Below are 17,707 nucleotides of genomic sequence, written 5' to 3'. Positions count from 1 at the left end.
CCAGACCCACCCCTCGCTGTCTGCCATGACCGTCCTCTACAATACCATACAGGATCCTTTGTACCTCCCCTTTCTCGCCCTCAGTCTGTGCATCCCAGCCTCCCTTTCTAGATATCATCCCACACCTCTCCACCCGCTCCTCCGGTGAGAGAGAGAGAGAGAGAGAGAGAGAGAGAGAGAGAGAGAGAGAGAGAGAGAGAGACGGAGGGAAAAAGAGGACATAACTGTTTCAAACACGTCGACATAAATCTTACTTCTAGCTTCTTGCCCTCCTGACGGACTTCATCACTTTCTACCTCTGCGCGCCAATGTCCGAGACCACGCAGAAACGACGGATTTTCCTCTCTTGAGCATGAGAAGGATTGGCAAATCATCCGCAATTCAACATCACCGACCGAGCCACCAGCATGAGCACTGGATACATATGCTCCAGCAGAAGTTGTTGGCCAGAGAACTAACAACGCTCGGACCGCAGACACCACCGAGAGGAGAGAGTCAGTTTTAGGTAAGTGTGCTTAAACAGACTCGGACCTGTCATATTTTATATTCTCTATCCCTCACTGACCATGAGGTTGTGTTCGGGTAGGCAGGGCTTCACTGTGTGGCACAATTATGGCGATATTGCACGGTCAGCATGTAGCTGAGGTGGTCGCTAGTGTCCTTCTTTAGGATGGCGGTTTTTTATTTTCTGTCTCTCCTTTCTCTTGGGTGAACCTTAAAATATTCGCCCTGCAAGTCCCGTCCAAGCTCCGCCCGGACAGAATGTCGACTGTAAGGATCGACTCGGGAGTCTCGCAGTCCCATTTAAAGCTATTCATCTCCAAACGGATGAGTTTACGTGGGTTCTTTCTTCCTAATGTTGTCGAGAAGCACCTTTACGAGGTGATGCTGCAACATCAGGACCGCGGAACAATGATCTCACTGTTTAGAGCGGGCATGATACGCAGACTCGAGTGGAAGCGATAATTGCAAAGGTAACATGAAAGAGTGGAGGTAAATCAGCGGGCCTGCAGATCCCTGTGCAGCAGGAGTCGGTGTGTGTATTCTAGCTGACTCCGTCTGCACTTTAATCATTCAAGAAAACTGACTGGAATAAACAACAAAGCATTCAAATAATTCATAATGTTATGGGGGACGCGGTTTTTCTTCTCATTGTTGTTTATCTTTAGAGTTACATCTGCGTCTCTGTGCGTGCTCCTGAACATTAGAGTGCGCGTGCATGCGCTCACGCGCGCGAGTGCGATTGTCACCAGTGAGGCAAAGTTGCCGTTCCATCAACTCGCTGCGACTGCTGTTCCGCCGGCTTACTGCGAGGGGAGCTCCTGCTCTTTTCCCATCAGGTGTCATTATGTGGCCACGGGCGAGATAACTGTGTGATACTGACACCAGCTCTATGAAATTAGAGAAGCAAGCTTTTGTTTGAAATCGGTTCCTGAAGCTTAATCTGCAATTCCATAAACTTCCACTGCAATTTCTGTTCATCTTCTGTCCTCTTTGGGAAAGTTAACATGCATAATTATTAAATGCCTCCCTACCATGCAACTCCAGATGACTGGTGGTTAGTTTGAGTTTCAATGCAACTCAGTGGATCTAATTATGCACAATAAACAATTATAGTGTTAATATCAGCGAGTCAATTCACTTTTGGACTCCCTTCCTTACATGTGCACAGCAGAAAATTGCACTGGCAGTGGAAACTGCAGGAGAAAAGCCGCCTTATCCGGCACGCTTCATTCATTCTGGTGGCCTTTTCAATGGTGAAATGCTGGCAACATGTAATCACTCCCAAAGGGAAGCATTCTAAATCACATTTCCAAAATGAAAATGCCAGCAGTAGCTTAAAGCTATATTTGTGTCATGGCTTTCGATGACCCAGTGTTGATCATGCTTCCAGACACTGAAAAGAGAACATGCAGCAGCATAGGGCTTTTCACATTTTTTGGCAGGACAACTTAGAAATGATTCATCGTCAACTTACAGGAAACATAAAGTGAACAGATCATGAATAGGACGTTTAACACAATGGTTCAACTCATCGCCTACATCTTAAAAAAGATTAGAGGGTTTTGGAGAACTTTATGAAAATGCAAAAGCTCTTCAACTTTCTCCTCATTTTACTTTTATTGTATTTGTTAAAATGGGTGCTGGTTGTAGCTGTGTTGACCAGAAAGCTGCTACTTCCCAGGGCTACAGAGAAAAAAGAAACAAACAACAGACTCATAATGATACATGACCAAAAATCTCTCAAATACCAGCAATTTCACAATACTTTTAAAAGACAGCTGATTCGATTGACCTCTGTCAGAGTTCGTCTGACCCTTGTGCTGCAGTTGACAGCTGTATGAGACCACATGGGTGAGGGAACGCTTGTGTTGTGTTTTGTCAGCACAGGGTTCATACTGTAAGGGCTGGAGAAATGGCTGCAAATCAATCACCGCAAGGTAATTAAAGATGATTAAAAGATGGCTTTGATTTTAGTGAATTAAAAAAACAGCATCTGTATAATTTTATAGGTAAAAAGTTACGTGTTTAACCATTCAACTGGGAGGCCAACCACTAGGTAGAGCAACTTTTATCTCTATATTTTATTGAAGTGTGCACTGAACAAAAAAACAACAAAAAAAACATTTCCTTAATAGAAACCCATTGCTTTAATATTATTATCATTATTTGCATTAATATTTCCATGCGATTCATTCCTTTCCTCAAATGAATAAAAACATTCATTACATATATTTTTCTCATGGATTTTTTAATGTGGACATAAAAAGCTGTAAAAACAGAGAAAAAAACAATTGGAAGGTTGCCAGTTCAATGGCAGCCTCTACACAAAAACAGTGTTTTGAGTTTCTCAGTGGAACCATACAGGCTAAACAAAGATGCATAAAACCCTCTCTGGCTTACTGAAGGTTTCCTCAACAATCAGAACGGTGGAAATGTGTTTTTTCTCTACTTAAAAACTGAATGGATCCAGTTTGATTATATCTGACTCACAGCACATCTTGTCTGTCTGATTCTTTACTCACATTAAAATCCCTCAGTCCGGCTGGCTATGAGTCAAGCTAAGTGCCATTTTATGATCATCAGGAAGTAAACTATGTGTTAAAAGGCTAACAAAAATAACTGTTGCATTTTATTTCATACAAGCTCTAATGGTAAAGTGGTGGAGCAAAGCCATCTGATAAATAAAAATGGTTATTTATACAAAAAGAAAATGCATCCATGGCACCTGTAGCTGCCACATTACATTTTTGCTAAGAATTGACTGATCAAACCATGTTGCACTATATATATATATATATATATATATATATATATATATATATATATATATATATATATATATATATATATATATATATATATACCAAATTAAAGGTGCAGTGTGTCACAAAAGAATTTGGTTACTGCAATCTCTCTCTCTCTCTCTCTCTCTCTCTCTCTCTCTCTCTCTCTCTCTCTCTCTATCTTTCTCTCTCTCTCTCTCTCTCTCACTCTCTCTCACTCTTATTTCGAGAGTTGCATGGCTGTTGCCATCAATGGATCAGCACCAGAAGATTCTATATAAGCAAAGATTAATCAGACACAGGAAGTGTATAAGTAAAAAAAAAATACTTAGTCATATCTGGTGTTATCACTAATGGGTGTTTTATGGTAGGGAGCAGTTACTACACCTATTACGGTAATATATCTCTGGCACAGAGGATGTGTTGTTTTTGTCGCCTGGCTGCCAGTAGCTTGCTGTTATAGCTCTGAATGACTTATTTAATCAAGTAAAACACCACAATTGACCCATTATTCCCCACCCACATATATTTCACTGTAATTTCTATATGTCTGTAATTTTGAAAGTAGCTTGAGATATTTTCAGAGCCAACCATTTACTTCTAATTCACTGTTAGCATTGTTAGCCCACTGTTAGCCTCTGGCCTTCTTTACGTGAGTAAACAAAAGATGCTGTGGCTTCTTGAGGGTACAATAAATTATTTCTGGGTGGCTCTTGTTACTGGTTTTGGTTCTTTCTGAAAATCTGGAGCTTTTTGCAGCTGTAGTTGAGTTACAAATGCCAACTCTGCAGCTCACAGGAGACACGCTAACTTAACATTCACTAATGGCAATCAGTAGCTATGTCCCTCCATCCTTTTATTTTGAAAGGAGAAATACTGGCAACCCCCACAGCTAACTGAGAATGAAACATGTTTCGGTACAGCCTTCCTTTCAACATGATTGAGACACAAGACTGCTTTTGGATCATTTCACAGTAGAAATCTTACGCTATTCTTACACGCTGCACCTTTAATTAAGATTACAACTTCCCTCAGTAGTGCAACTGTGGGACTTTTACTTTGAAAGAACATTCCCACACCTTCATGCAAATGAAGCCTCTTTCCCTTCCACTCAGCCGTTGCCAGGTAGGAAACCCTCAGTACAAAACTGACACCAAATTGAGCCTCTAGTTCCCTGACCTATTATGTTCTGCCAGGAAACTCAGTCATTAGTCCTCAAATATGATAACGCTCACAACACAGCAGTAACTACAGTCATTTATCTTGCCTGACACTGCCTTGGTCTTGCTGGCTCAGTGACAGCACTAGTTATGCACTTATTGGAATTGTTTGCCTCACGTTACAGGAGGGAGCATGATGTCTTGATTTTGAGACGGTCTGCACTGGTCGATAATTATACACAAAACCTATGCCTTCAGTTCTTTTTTTTTTTTACCGTAGACAGCTGTGTTCCTTCCGGTAAAGAAAAAAAATCTGATTTTGTCTTGTCTGGAGGTTTTTGTAGGCTTTTTTCCAATACAGTGAGTCCATTTTTGGTTCTATAGGCTTCAAAACATTGCCTTCTAAGCATGTATATTCTAGCTGCATGTATCATGGCCAACACGTTATAGATAAATCAGAGCCTTTTTTAAAGTTTAATTAATATTCCTGTATCAACAATGCATCACATGACTGATCTTTATAATGTGAAAGAGCTTCTGTGGTAATGAGCCACAGAGAATCACTATTTCCCTCTGTTCTGTGAAAGTCACTGCTTCCAGATGTGCCAGAGAAGAAAAAAAGAACATCTAGTTCCTGCAGAGAAATGTTGTAACAAAATGGGGAATATTAAAAATACAAACAAATAATTAACTGCTTTTAAAAGTGGTTCTGATTGTCTTTGAAAAGGCTAATCTGTCAGGGTTATTTTAGACTCTTTATGAATTTAAACTTGTATTTTTGGTTAAAAAAGCTTTTGTATGACTTTCCAACAATCAGTGTAACAAGGAGTACACTCATTAAAATATGATTGGCAGTATAATCATTCTAGTGCTCATATTTCCCAAACCCTTTTGTTTTTGTTTCAAATAAAGAACAAATTATAAAAAAAATACAGTCCAGGAAGATTCAGAGGACTTGCGCCACACACGAAACAAACTCCAGCGCTTTGTAACATCTTGCTCACGCACAAACCAAAAATATCACTTGTTTTCATAATTCAGTTAACAATGTGCGTGTGCATAAAACCTTCTTTTAAAATGTGAACAATCATGGGAGATATAATCTGTCTGAACATTTTTAATTAGACCTCTCACAGAGAAGGTTTTAATCTTTTCCAGCCTTTCTTACAACAGCTAAGAAGTGTGAAGCACTCCCTGCTGGAACATTTTAGCTACCCCTAATTATTCTTTAAAAAGAAAGGAAGATTTTCTGAAGCTATTCAGTTAGCTGGCGATTCGTCGTTTGAGGGCTGGATTGAGATGAGAAGAAGTCGGACAGGAAGCGGCTATTTTCAGTGCGTACAGTACGTCCTATGTTTGAAAAATTAAACAGCACTGCTGTCAGTTTTGAGCCAGAGTGGAGTCATAGACTGACCCCTGACCGATGTAACGCCGGTGACTCAGTGTGCTGTTGGTTGATGCTGCTGGCTCTTAGCATAAGTGACCCATATTACAGCTCGGGGCAGCGGCAATCTACGAATCAGCAAATGACTGCTCAGGATCAAAACACGGTTGGAAAAGCTTTATTAAAAAGATTCCGCATTATTTTACTCCTATATTATTACATTCTGGACCAGTGGCGGTTCTACATCGAATTACTCCCCGGGCGAGGCCCCCTTTGAGCCCCCCCCCCCCCACCACCACCACCACCACACCACCCCACCTGCACGAACACACGCATGTTTTCTACAAACAGGCATGTTTTATTAGAACGACTATTGAACATTCATTTTTCTAAGTTGCACATATTTACATTAATTACTATGAAGTTGTCAGAATGTAAAGCACTATACATTATATACTGTATCAAAATATATAGAATCAAATATACAAAAACAAACAATAACTAAATATTAAGACAATATGAACATAATATATAATAAATATTCTGAATAGCAAAAGTATTTCACACATAACAAACTAAAGATAATCACTACAGCATTGCACTTAGAACAGAAAACACAAACTAAAATTAAAACCTAACCTTGATGCAACGTCATCAATAATGTCATCACATGAAATCTGCTCCCCTACTGAGTGATTGATACTAATCAGAGCCAGGTGAGTGAGCCGCCCCTGAAACATAGCTGACCTCAGGTATGACTTGATCAAGTTTTGAAAAGCTCCTCTCAGCTTGAGCCACAGTGACTGGCAGAGCAGTCCAAAAGTTGGGGTAGATCTCCAATAGATCTCATGATCCATAATATTTTAGAATTGCCTCTGAAATTGTAATTTAAACTGACATAAAAAACTGTAGACTAACAAAAATGCCAACTTTTACAGAACAAATCATGTAAAAATAATCAGTGCAGCCATCTGCAATAAATAAACAGGATAGTTAGAGGTGACTGGGGAGTTTTCTTCTGCTTGTAGAGCTGTTTTATTTATTATTATGTGAACATGATCAACATGTGTTTGTTGCTGTTCAGGCAGGCCACAGGCTGCAGCGAGCATTTAACAAATCCTAGTTTGAATCAGTAAAAAATGATTCAAGGACTTTTTTCGAACCATTTGAATATTCGTTTCAATATTTCAGCTCTATTAGCTCTGTTAGCCATTAGTTGACCGCATTTAACCGTTAAAATCCCAGTTAACTGGTTCAAAAAATTGAAAACATGCATCATGAGAGCGAACATACCTTTATTTTTCTCCTCTTTTTTTTCCCCCTGAATGGGGCACCTGGTGGTTTTAGCCTTTTTATGTTCATCTCTTCTGTTTGGCTCCTGACTCAGTAAGTTTCCTTTAGTCAGGACTAAACAATTTGACCTTAATGGGGGGTGACCACAAAATCGTTTTGTTTTTCCTTTTTTTATTCGGCCATTTCACACAATTCAGAGAAACCTGAAAGAATGATAGGCCTGTGTTTATGATATTATGAATGAAATATGGAAGAACGTTAAGATGTGATTGACTTTAGCCATGTTAATACAGTTGATTCAGCCCCTGCACGCTCAATTCATTTGGGAAAGACGCAGAGGTGAATTCCCCCACTGCACCCCTCCCCTTCCTGTTCTTCATAGACACACGGTGCACGTGAACGTTCTCAGTCAGCAGGAGCGCCTGCAACTGCAGGGGGCGCCAACTTGCTGTTTCCAATCCAGACACTGTCATATGACAGATAATAGAAAACCTCGGCGCGGCGCAGATTTCCTTTTTTTTTTTTTTTTTACTCAGCGCTTGTGCGCCCCTTTTGTGTCATGAAAAAATGCCGCCCCGGGCAACTGCCCTGTCTGCCCGTGCCTAAAACCGCTACTGTTCTGGACACTATTAGGAGATTTCCATGAGTTTATTAGCAGTGACTTCTGCCCTCACCTTTTGTCTATCAGGGAAATGAGTTTGATCTAGAATGATACAAGTTGCTGCCACAAGATCACGTCACAAAGTGGACTTCAGAGATCACAAGGTTTTTTTTTCCAGATGTTTCAACTCCTTTTATGAACTATTATTTATGAAACAGTTGTACATGGATAGTTCACAATTCAAAGAGTATGCAATATTCTGTCTGCATACATAGGGCTGACAATACTACAATGTCTTAAAGCCATACTATGCAACTTTTTCACATTTTAAATCATCATCTTGAGCCAGTAAAATGACATTTCACTGGGTTAATGAAATGTTGCTCAGAACCCACTGCCCTCTGTGGCCAGAATACCGCATTTGCAACATTAGGGTTGCCAGTCTGGTCTGTTAGCAACTCTGATGGTCATCTAGAGTCTGCTTCCAGCGTGTTTCCTACATGTTTTAGATCATGAACACAACTGATTTGTTTAATTTAGTGATGAATCGCTCCTGTAGAAACTAATCAAGGCTGAGGAGACACTTTAACTGTTAGAGTAATGTGTTAAAAAGACGAACACACAGAGAGGAATTAGGTTTCAACACTAGGGGGTGCTAAAAGCAAGCCAAAACAGCCAAGTGTGCCTTTTATGAGTTCAAATTGACTTTCCATGATTGCTTTTAAAAATTATAACACAAATGATGATGAGGACGATAAGGATGCTGATGATGAACTGCATGTCATTGGACAACAAACAAAGTGACGTAGTTACCGCTACAGATGTAAGTCCACCGTACACTGTTGAAGAAGATGCTAATGCATCATTTTCCTCTATCTGCTCTAACCTGAAAGAAAAGCCCAAGTTTGAATAGTCCAAAGGTGATGACAAAGCTGTTTCAAACCAGATGCCATCATCTTAGTTGTTCGCATCATCCGCCCACCAAACCAATAGAGTGCTGTGATTGACTGCTCAGGCCAATGGTAGAACTGCTGAGGCTCCTACGGTGCGTGTATAGACCGACATGTAGAGCAAAATCATTTTACTACTGCTACAGTTAGTCTAGATTTGAAGGCTAGTAATTAACAGGATATATTGTATAAATATAATTAAATATAATTTAAAGAGGACCTACACTCATTGTTTTAATACATTTGCTGTGGTCTGTAGTATAAATAAATGCCCTGTGAGTTGTTTTCTGTAGTAAACAAAGCTCTGGTGTTCTTGTAGACAGAGGAGTGGGCGGGGCAGAATAGAAGCAGGATTTAAGAGTTCTTATCCTTCATGAAATTTGGACATCTTGCCTCTGATTGGCTAACAGCAACGTAACTCTTCCACGAACATGGGACAGCAGTAGTTGAGGAGGTAGAGTGGGTTGAAGGTTTGGTCCCAGCTTCTACCAGAAATTGCTGCTGTTGTGTCCTTGGGCAAGACACTAGCATCTCCTTGCCTGCTGGTAGTGGTTGGACAGACTGGTGGCACTAGTGTATGATAGACCTTGTCTCTGTCAGTGTGCCCCAAGGCAACTGTGGCTACATCAGATCTAATCATCAGCAGTGTGTGAATGTGTGTGTGAAAGGATGGATGACTGATTGTGTTGTGAAGCACCTTGTTTTTTATTTTTTTTACTGACTCCATTTGTTCTGCATCATTGATGTTTTATCCCCATAAATAACACATGCCTGAAGGAGTTCTGCCATGTTGTGCAGTTGCTAATGCTAATGGTTAGCTTCTACTAGCTGAGATGCGCTCTGCTCTCTCCTGGCCACAAAAATCAACGACATCCTTCTGTGGTTGAGTTGCAGATCTGTGTGGCCTTTTCTGCCTAGAGCATTTCCCTGTGTCCTGTCTGTCTGCAGCTAACGTAGGAAATAATGCTAGAAGACTATTTCCACATTTGGCATGCATGTGAAACTCAGTGAATGATCTTGTTTAAAAAAGAAAAAGTTTTATAAATTTCTCTGTGAATATCACCTTTAACTTTTTATACATTTGTTGTCAAAAAAACAATGCAACAAAACTGTTTTTATAATTATCAACAGCTGATTGACCTTGAAAACCGAAAAAAATGCTCAAAATAAGATTCAAAATCCAACTGGGCAGGAGCAAATCAGAGCTGAGGGAGGAGGTTAAGCTTTTCCTTCCCTAAACATCGCTAAGAGTTTAAAATGACCAGTAAACAAAATTATACACACCCAGGGACCAGAAAAACAACATGGCAAATTATATTGGGAATTCATGGATATGTTTCACAGAGACATGGCTAAAGGAACATTGTTTTGGCTCAAATCTCTGTTTTTGGTTTTCAGAACGGGAAGAAGGATCACAGTGATTCATAACAACAGATGGTTCAGTTCTGGACATGTTTTTGAGGTGGAGAGTTTATGCAATCCAGTTCCTGAACTGCTGGCTCTGAGCTTCTGTCCAAGTTGTTTACCACCAGGGTTTACTTGTGTTACCTTCTGATGCTGCAGCTGTTGACACACTAAAACAACACATCAAAGTATTCATTACAATCTTCACAAAATTTAAACACACTCTGGTCCTAGCTCTTCTTTTTTTTCTAATCCAAATGTTTGTCAATATTTTTTATTTAGTCATTTGTAAAGTTACATTAAAATTCATCTCAAGGAATGTTTTTCATTTTATATGTCATGCTGAAAACCCCTGAAGCTTTTCCACTTCATAAGCTTGGTACTTATCCCAGAAACAACTGATTGGAAAAGCCTGATTTGGAACCATTTTGGTGATCATCTCAACCCCCAGCCAGTTTGTGCCCTAGCATTAGCTGCTAACTTAAAGGTGTGGAACACACAATCAATACATTTGCAGTGGTCTCTAGTAGAAATGAATGCCTTGTAAGTCATACGCTGGGAAAAAAAAGCTCTGGTGCACCTGTTTCAGGAAGTAGGAGACTGCCACATCACAGCTGAGACTCAGACAGAAGAATTCTGAGAATAATTTCCTGATATTTGGACATCTCGCCTCTGATTGGCTAATAATGACGCAATTCTACCACTGATTGTGTTTGCTCTTTAACATTGATGTTTTATCTCCACAAATAACACAAGCCTGGAAGAGTTTTGTCATGTGGTGGAGTTGCTAATGCTAATTGTTAGCTTCTGTTAGTTGAGACCTTTTCTAATGTTTGCTGGATGCTAAACCAACAACAGCCATCCCTGTCACAAATCAACCTGGGTGAATACCATGAATGCTAAGTGACAGTGTGATGTCACACTGTCATATTTTTCAAGTCCTAGCATTTCAACTTCTGTTTTTCATCAGAATCTAATGCAGGAGATAGGTGTAGGTGACTTTTTTCATGTGCAGCCTGCATGAAAAACGAATTGACTGTGCAGCCTGCTGGTGGAGGTCAGAGGGACCAGTGGCACCTGTGCATGGAAGCCTCACCTCTGTAACCACAGGGCAGCTGTGGCTACATTGCAGCTCATCGCCATCAGCGTGTAAATGCATGTGTGAATGGATGAATGACACACTTAAGTGTAAAGTGCATTAAAGTTCTTTGACTCTAAAAGGCGCTATACAAGTGTAGGTCATTTGTCATTTATTCCATATCAGAGCTTCTTAGCTTATAGCAGCCTGAATGGGGATGGGTGGGCATAACCAGCTCCAGCTTGTTTTCTTAAAGTGACAGAGACCTGAAATGGCTCATTCTGTTGGGCAGTGTTTCCCAACCCTGGTCCTCAGATCACACTGATCTGCATGTTTTCCATGTATCTGCTTCAGCACACCTAATTTACATTGGATCCTCAGGAGGACAACAAGTGCTGCAGATGCCTGTTAATCACTCATTCATTTAAGTCAGGAGTGTGGCAGCAGGAAAACACTGGTGTTTGGAAGGGTAACATGGAAAACATGTAGGACAGTGCAGAGATGGGAAAAACACGACATGGAGGTGACTTGTTGAAGCCACATTTCCCACCTCTGCCTTTTATTTCATTTAACCTCTGTTTTTTAAAATCATTCCATCACATCAGGGTTTAGCAAATCTTCATTTCTATATTTTCTTAGTTTAACCAGAAAACCATTTTCAGAACAAAAGTATGAGACTTAAAAAATATGTTGTTTTAATTCATTTTTCATCCTGCTCAGGGTCACAGCTGTAATCAGCAGAGAAGGGAATTGTGGCATCAACAAGTCATCTCCATGTCGTGTTTTTGTTCTGCTCAGCAACTGAACCAGGTTCATTCACTGTGCTGACTGAAATCACCTGGTTTTGTTGCTGAGCACAACAAAAACACGACGTGGAGGTGTCACAATTTCCCATCTCTGGGACAGTGTGCCTTGAGGACTAGGGTTAGGAAAAGGTACAATGTCAATAATAAAAGTTCTGAAATTGCCTTATGTGAGAGGTGTTTTGTGCAAACAACTTCATAGATATTTTTATAGACCAAAGAACTAGTATAACTTAGGATAAAAAATAATAGTATGTCCCCTTTAAGAATTAGGTATGTTTTAATGGCTTCTCTGTGGGTTAAAAGCTGAAAAGTTGAAACATTTTAGCCTAATTAGACACCTTATGTGTGAATGGAATGAATGCATCTAAAAAAGATGAATTCTTTCTCAGAACAATACAGGCAATATATTATTTCAATAAAGGAAAATCATCAGAATTTACATTGATATGAAGCATGTTAAAACGTTTTGGGATATTATGTAGTTTTTTCTTTTCTTTTCTTTTTATATGTTTTAAATAAACTAAACTAATGTTGGTAAAATTAAACAAACTACAAAATATCAGAAACAGAAATAATTTGTGACTGCTGTCAAAGACAAAGTGGCAATGTGTATTTTTCCTGGTGATAGGGGGCAGTAGATATCTAAACTGTTGCAAAGAAGCTGTATTTTTGTGTTGGAGTAAGACCTTGACAACGGATAACCATTAGGGTCAAAAAGCCCTATTGAGACAAACTTCAGCAAAATGATGAGCACATCAGGCTCCCTTTCATCTGTGGCAACGAGTGGAGGTAAATGTGTAAAGCAACCATGTTTAGGAATGGTGAAAGTTTTGTAACAATTTGTTACAAATCAGTAAATGCAATTTGTCCTCAAGGGCTCCCTTAGAAGGAAACATGGCATCTAAAATGGCGTCACCCTAAGACTTAGACCTGTTCCCATGCATTTTAGACCAGATTTTGATGGTTATATGTTAAGAATCCACCAATATTTTTCAATAACTGGGCATCGTTAAACTCATTTTCAACAACATTTTGATGGATATCTCCAGAGATTAATGGTTAAAAACTACACATTGTCCCTTTAAATTGAAATTTAAACCCTAATTCTTCATATATACTACTTGAGTTTATTATGGAAGAAGAAAAATTCATATTAATCAAAAAGTTGGTTTTGGGTTAACTAAAAGTCTCTGGTAACACTCACTGTGCAAACTGAAAAGATGTCCTCCAATCTGTAATAGAAACACATTTGAGGGTCTTTCCATACAGATGTAGCCGCCTAAGCAACATGGGCACAGTTTGTAGAAAATATATCTGATTAGCGCTGCGTGGTTTTAGCGGAACATTGGTGCTGTGAAAGGCATTGCACTGATGACTCCAGAAGCAGCACATGAAATGACCTGACGCAGCACTTTCACAAAAGTACCCACCTATAGATTTTTTCCTCCTCTTTTTTTATGTATCTGACCTTGCCTGTGTCTATATTCGTGTGCATCTCTTGCACATTGAGCAAATTTTCAAAAGCTCAGGCTGAAAATCTGCCACAACAGCAGACATGTATATTAATTAGAATTCTAAACATAGATGCCTCATGTTCACTAATGTCAGTCCCACGTGTCCCCACGGGTGAAGCACAAGCCCATTTGCATTCTGTGTATACGATCACCACTGCTTAAGTACCTTGTCCTGTCACAGGTAGCTTGGGAAACATTGATTGACTTGAGATTTATTTGATCGCTGCAATCATCCATAAGGAATCTGGTGTGTAACATCATATTTTCATTGAGTATTTCCTATAAATGTTTGGTCTGTTCAATGCCTACTTATCAGATCTTTGTGAATTTAAATGTATGACTGAAGAACTGTCTATAATGACCTTTTTCTGGCTTAATTTTCACTTGCTATGTTTTCACTGGTGTGTGATTTATTTATTTTTTTATAAGTAAAGCAAGTTCAGCCTTGAAGGCTGTGATACTGTTCAAAGTCGTGCTGAATATAAACTAGTTTAGCCCCAGGATGAAGAATAAAAAATTTGCTAATGAATACAATTATAATTTTAAAGCCTGAAAAATTGCAATCAATACATGTCTTCAAACAAATCTTGACATTTCAGTAAATATGTTTATTTTACTATCACAGTTAGAAAATAAACATTCATAGACTGTAAGGTAATCTGCAAAAAGCTTATTTTTATTAGCCCCCAAGTCCATCAGTGCTAATACGTATTTAGCATGCATAGCTGGAGGGCATCGGTTTGTTGAAAAGGTTTGCCTTGAAGTTCTTTAAGCTACACTTTGAAAAGACCTGGAGAATTAATACTTAGAGCAAATGTCCCTTAGTGGAGCACAAAAAGAACATCAGATCTGATTCTGTAATGACGATGAAAGTAGGAAGAAACATATGAGAAGACGAGTACATTCTGTAGCTAACGCTTGTGCTTGCAACATAATCACATCATTTACTGTTTGAAACCAATTGAGAATCCATGTAAGATGTCTTGTAACTTCTCTTATGTTTCCTGTCTTCACATCTTATTACTGAAACATTAAAGGTGCATTTTATGTTTCAAATGGAGAAAAAAAACCTTTAAAAACAAAAGAGTAAAACCTGCAGTAATCCATTTGTAGTGTCTGCTTGAAGCCAGATGTTGACAGAGAGATACAGACATGAACGGGGTTGATTCCTAAAGTCAGTTTGGTTTATAAAGACATTTCCAGAAATAGGCCTTCGTGCGACCTATAAATGCACCTATCGATTATCAAATGGTAACATAATAACACTTTCATTCTCCAATAATACAAAATCCATTCCAATTTGGAACCACAGCAGAGATCATTCTCCCTGGGAAAAAATGTCTATTTCATTTTAAAGCATTTGGCAAAGGTATTATTTTCAGCCATAAAGAATATCAGCTGTCTTAATAATTTAAGATCAATCCAAAACACCTGGGATGTTTTGCGGGAAGAGGGTAGGTCAGCTGTCAGTATGGTCTTCTCCAGAGAGTTGGGTCAGATAATACCGGCTTTAAGCAGAAACTGAACTTGGAACGTTAAATATAAAATAAAAATAAAATAAATAAATCTGATATTGTTTTGCTTAGCAGCTTTTGATATCCCTTATAATTGGGAAACCCCTTTAACACTAAAGTCAAGGGTTTATGTTCTAGGACAGCTACGGTACCTTTCACAGTCATATATTCCCCAGATCCAAAGCACATTTTTCCACACGACTTAAAATCAATAGCAATGAAGAGGGTCACCGCAAGAGAGGGAGACACATTTAGCAATGACCATGCACTTTTATTTTTTCAATCTGGCCTGAATTTAGGACTGTATTTGATTAAAAAAAAATTAAGAAAAAAAACTTTTTCTCAATTTACTCTTATTGGAGGTTTGGTAGGGATCGGGTTGGGGTTACAGGATGAATGAATAATTAATTAATGTAAAACTGGTTAGGAAAATACTGTTGTAAAAGCAAGGTCATGTTTAGTACCCAAACCTGGCAACAGCATACAAAGAAGAGGAAAAAAAGTGTTGATGATCTAGTCAAAATTTTCATGTGCTTATTAAAGGTCAAGATCACAGAAAAATAATTATTTTTAATTATTAGTTCTGATTATTATCAGTCCCTCTGAGTTTGGCATGCAGACCGAACATGGAAATAGTCTCCTACACCTATCTCCTCCATTAGCTTCTAGAAAATAGACAGTGAAACTCTAGGATTAGAAAATCCTATCTTGACTCTACCCATCTTGACTCTCGACGAGGAAGGCTGCTGTTTTAGCATCCAGGAAACAACAGAGAACGCCTCAGCTAGTAGAGGCTAACAGCATTACCAACTCCACCACACAGCAAAACTCCTTAAGGCTTGTGTTATTTGCAGAGCAAACAGAGTCAATGATAGAGTTGCATTGCTGTTATCCAATCAGAGGCGAGATGTCCAAATATCAGAAAATAGGACTCCAAATCCTGCCGTCTGAAGCTCGGCTGTGATGTGGCTCACTTCCAGTTCCTGAAACAGGCGCACCAGAATACAACTTACTGCAAATGTCTTAGGTGTGTTCTTGCTGTGTCGTGGTTCTAATTCCATGCTTTTGTTCTTTTTAAAACACAGAAACAATTTTGTTTACCTGTTTTGTCGCTACGTTTCGCCGGCAGCTGCAGGCTTCCTCAGGCTGACGCTGATGGTGGTGTGTCACTTCCTTCTCCGTTTATCCGCGGGAAGCAGAGGACGTTGTCACCCTCTACTGCCCTACTAAACGGAGAAGGAAGTGAAGCGCCACCATCAGCGTCAGCCTGAGGAAGCCTGCAGCTGCCGGCGAAACGTAGCGACAAAACAGGTAAACAAAACTGTTTCTGTGTTTTAAAAAGAACGAAAGCATGGAATTACTGCAAATGTATTAATAACATCAGTAAAGTGGACCTTTAGGATCTTAGCGGTCTCTCCATGTTGTATCATTGCCATATTAGATTGACAATGACTTTGAATATTTACAAAACCTGTGGGTTGAGGGTTTGGTCATCTATTATTACAATAGCAGCATGTCATCGGCGGGAAGCTCATGTGCAAAAGCCACGTTTGGTTTGAAGCTGGAGTAGAAAATCGGGGCAATAACCCTGTCACACTGTAGTTTAACATGATCTTCTAGCATAAATAATATGCAGGTGTTGTGCCAGAGATTGGTGCCAGGATGGGACATGGTCTGATAGTTGGCATATGTCCTAGTTGAGCTGATGTGCTGCTCACAACAATCATGGTGAGAGCACAGGAGTGTCGGGGATAAAAGACAGCAGGTGAAAACCTATTTAGCGAATGCTATGAGCGTAGCAGCATCATGGTTGCCTTCACAAAGAAAGAGCCTTTTCTAAATCGGTATCAATCTCATAAAAGCTCATGATGACCATAACAGGCTGAACATTCAGTAAGGCCTTAGGTTAGAAACAGTTTAGTTAAGTCTGTCATTCACAACTGGACAATAATGACTGACGTCATCCTGCTGAAATTCTGAATACTGACTTGCTAACAGTTAGAGCACAAGCTGAGAATAACATGCACTCGGTTTTAGTTCAGTAATTATCAGGGTAATAAAGTTCATAATCACGGTCTATTAGCTGGTCTGGACTCACCCAACAAGATGTCTTCTAAAGGCAATTAGTGGGTGTGTTAAAGTGTCTGCAGCTTCATTATTTCCTTAACTAAGTATTACAATTCTCACTAACTATTCTAACTCCTGAGGACCTGTCATGCACAGCTGGTCGTATCACGTTGTTTTTATACTAGTGCTGATTTAGTTATTAATAAACAGTAGGAGAAGGGTATCACTTGGCAACCTACCACAACCACCAGGTGAGTAAAGACCCAACCAGCTGCTTGTTTTTGTTCCCCTCATTTTTCAACCCACCTCTGCTCCTTGCATATGGTGGCGTCTTGTGCAGATAGATGCGTGCTCTGTTTTCTGGAGAAAGGTTATAACCCTGTCAGAGATCAAGGGGGGAAAGTGCAGAGTTTCTGTATCTGCTAAAGCTTTCAGTGTGGAACAGTTTTGCTGCATGGTGAGCTGGAGTTGTGCTCTGGCTGCAGCTGTGTGGGTAGGACTGCACGTCCCACTTCAAAGTAGGGATGAATGGACTGTGAATACAAGCTCCAAGTCACTCGATTGGCCCTGAATTGCCTGAACTTAACTGCAATACCAGCAGTTTAAGGAAAGGAAAAAAAAAAGCTGGCGTGGTCAACTCTTTTCTCAG

At 39.6% G+C, this 17,707-nt stretch overlaps 1 protein-coding gene across 1 annotated transcript in view; it reads left to right on the top strand.

The window, feature by feature from the left end:
• Window positions 1-366: 366 nt before the first annotated feature.
• brinp1 (bone morphogenetic protein/retinoic acid inducible neural-specific 1) overlaps window positions 367-17,707 on the top strand; it is a 194,516-nt gene continuing 177,175 nt past the window's right edge. Inside the window, exon 1 of the mRNA XM_015942788.3 lies at window positions 367-505. The gene's annotated coding sequence lies outside the window, so the exon portion shown is untranslated. The remainder of the gene's footprint in view (window positions 506-17,707) is intronic.

This window comes from Nothobranchius furzeri, chromosome 6 (genome assembly GCF_043380555.1).
Source record: "Nothobranchius furzeri strain GRZ-AD chromosome 6, NfurGRZ-RIMD1, whole genome shotgun sequence".
NCBI classification, from domain to species: domain Eukaryota; kingdom Metazoa; phylum Chordata; class Actinopteri; order Cyprinodontiformes; family Nothobranchiidae; genus Nothobranchius; species Nothobranchius furzeri.
This window is presented reverse-complemented; position numbering and strand designations above follow the sequence as displayed.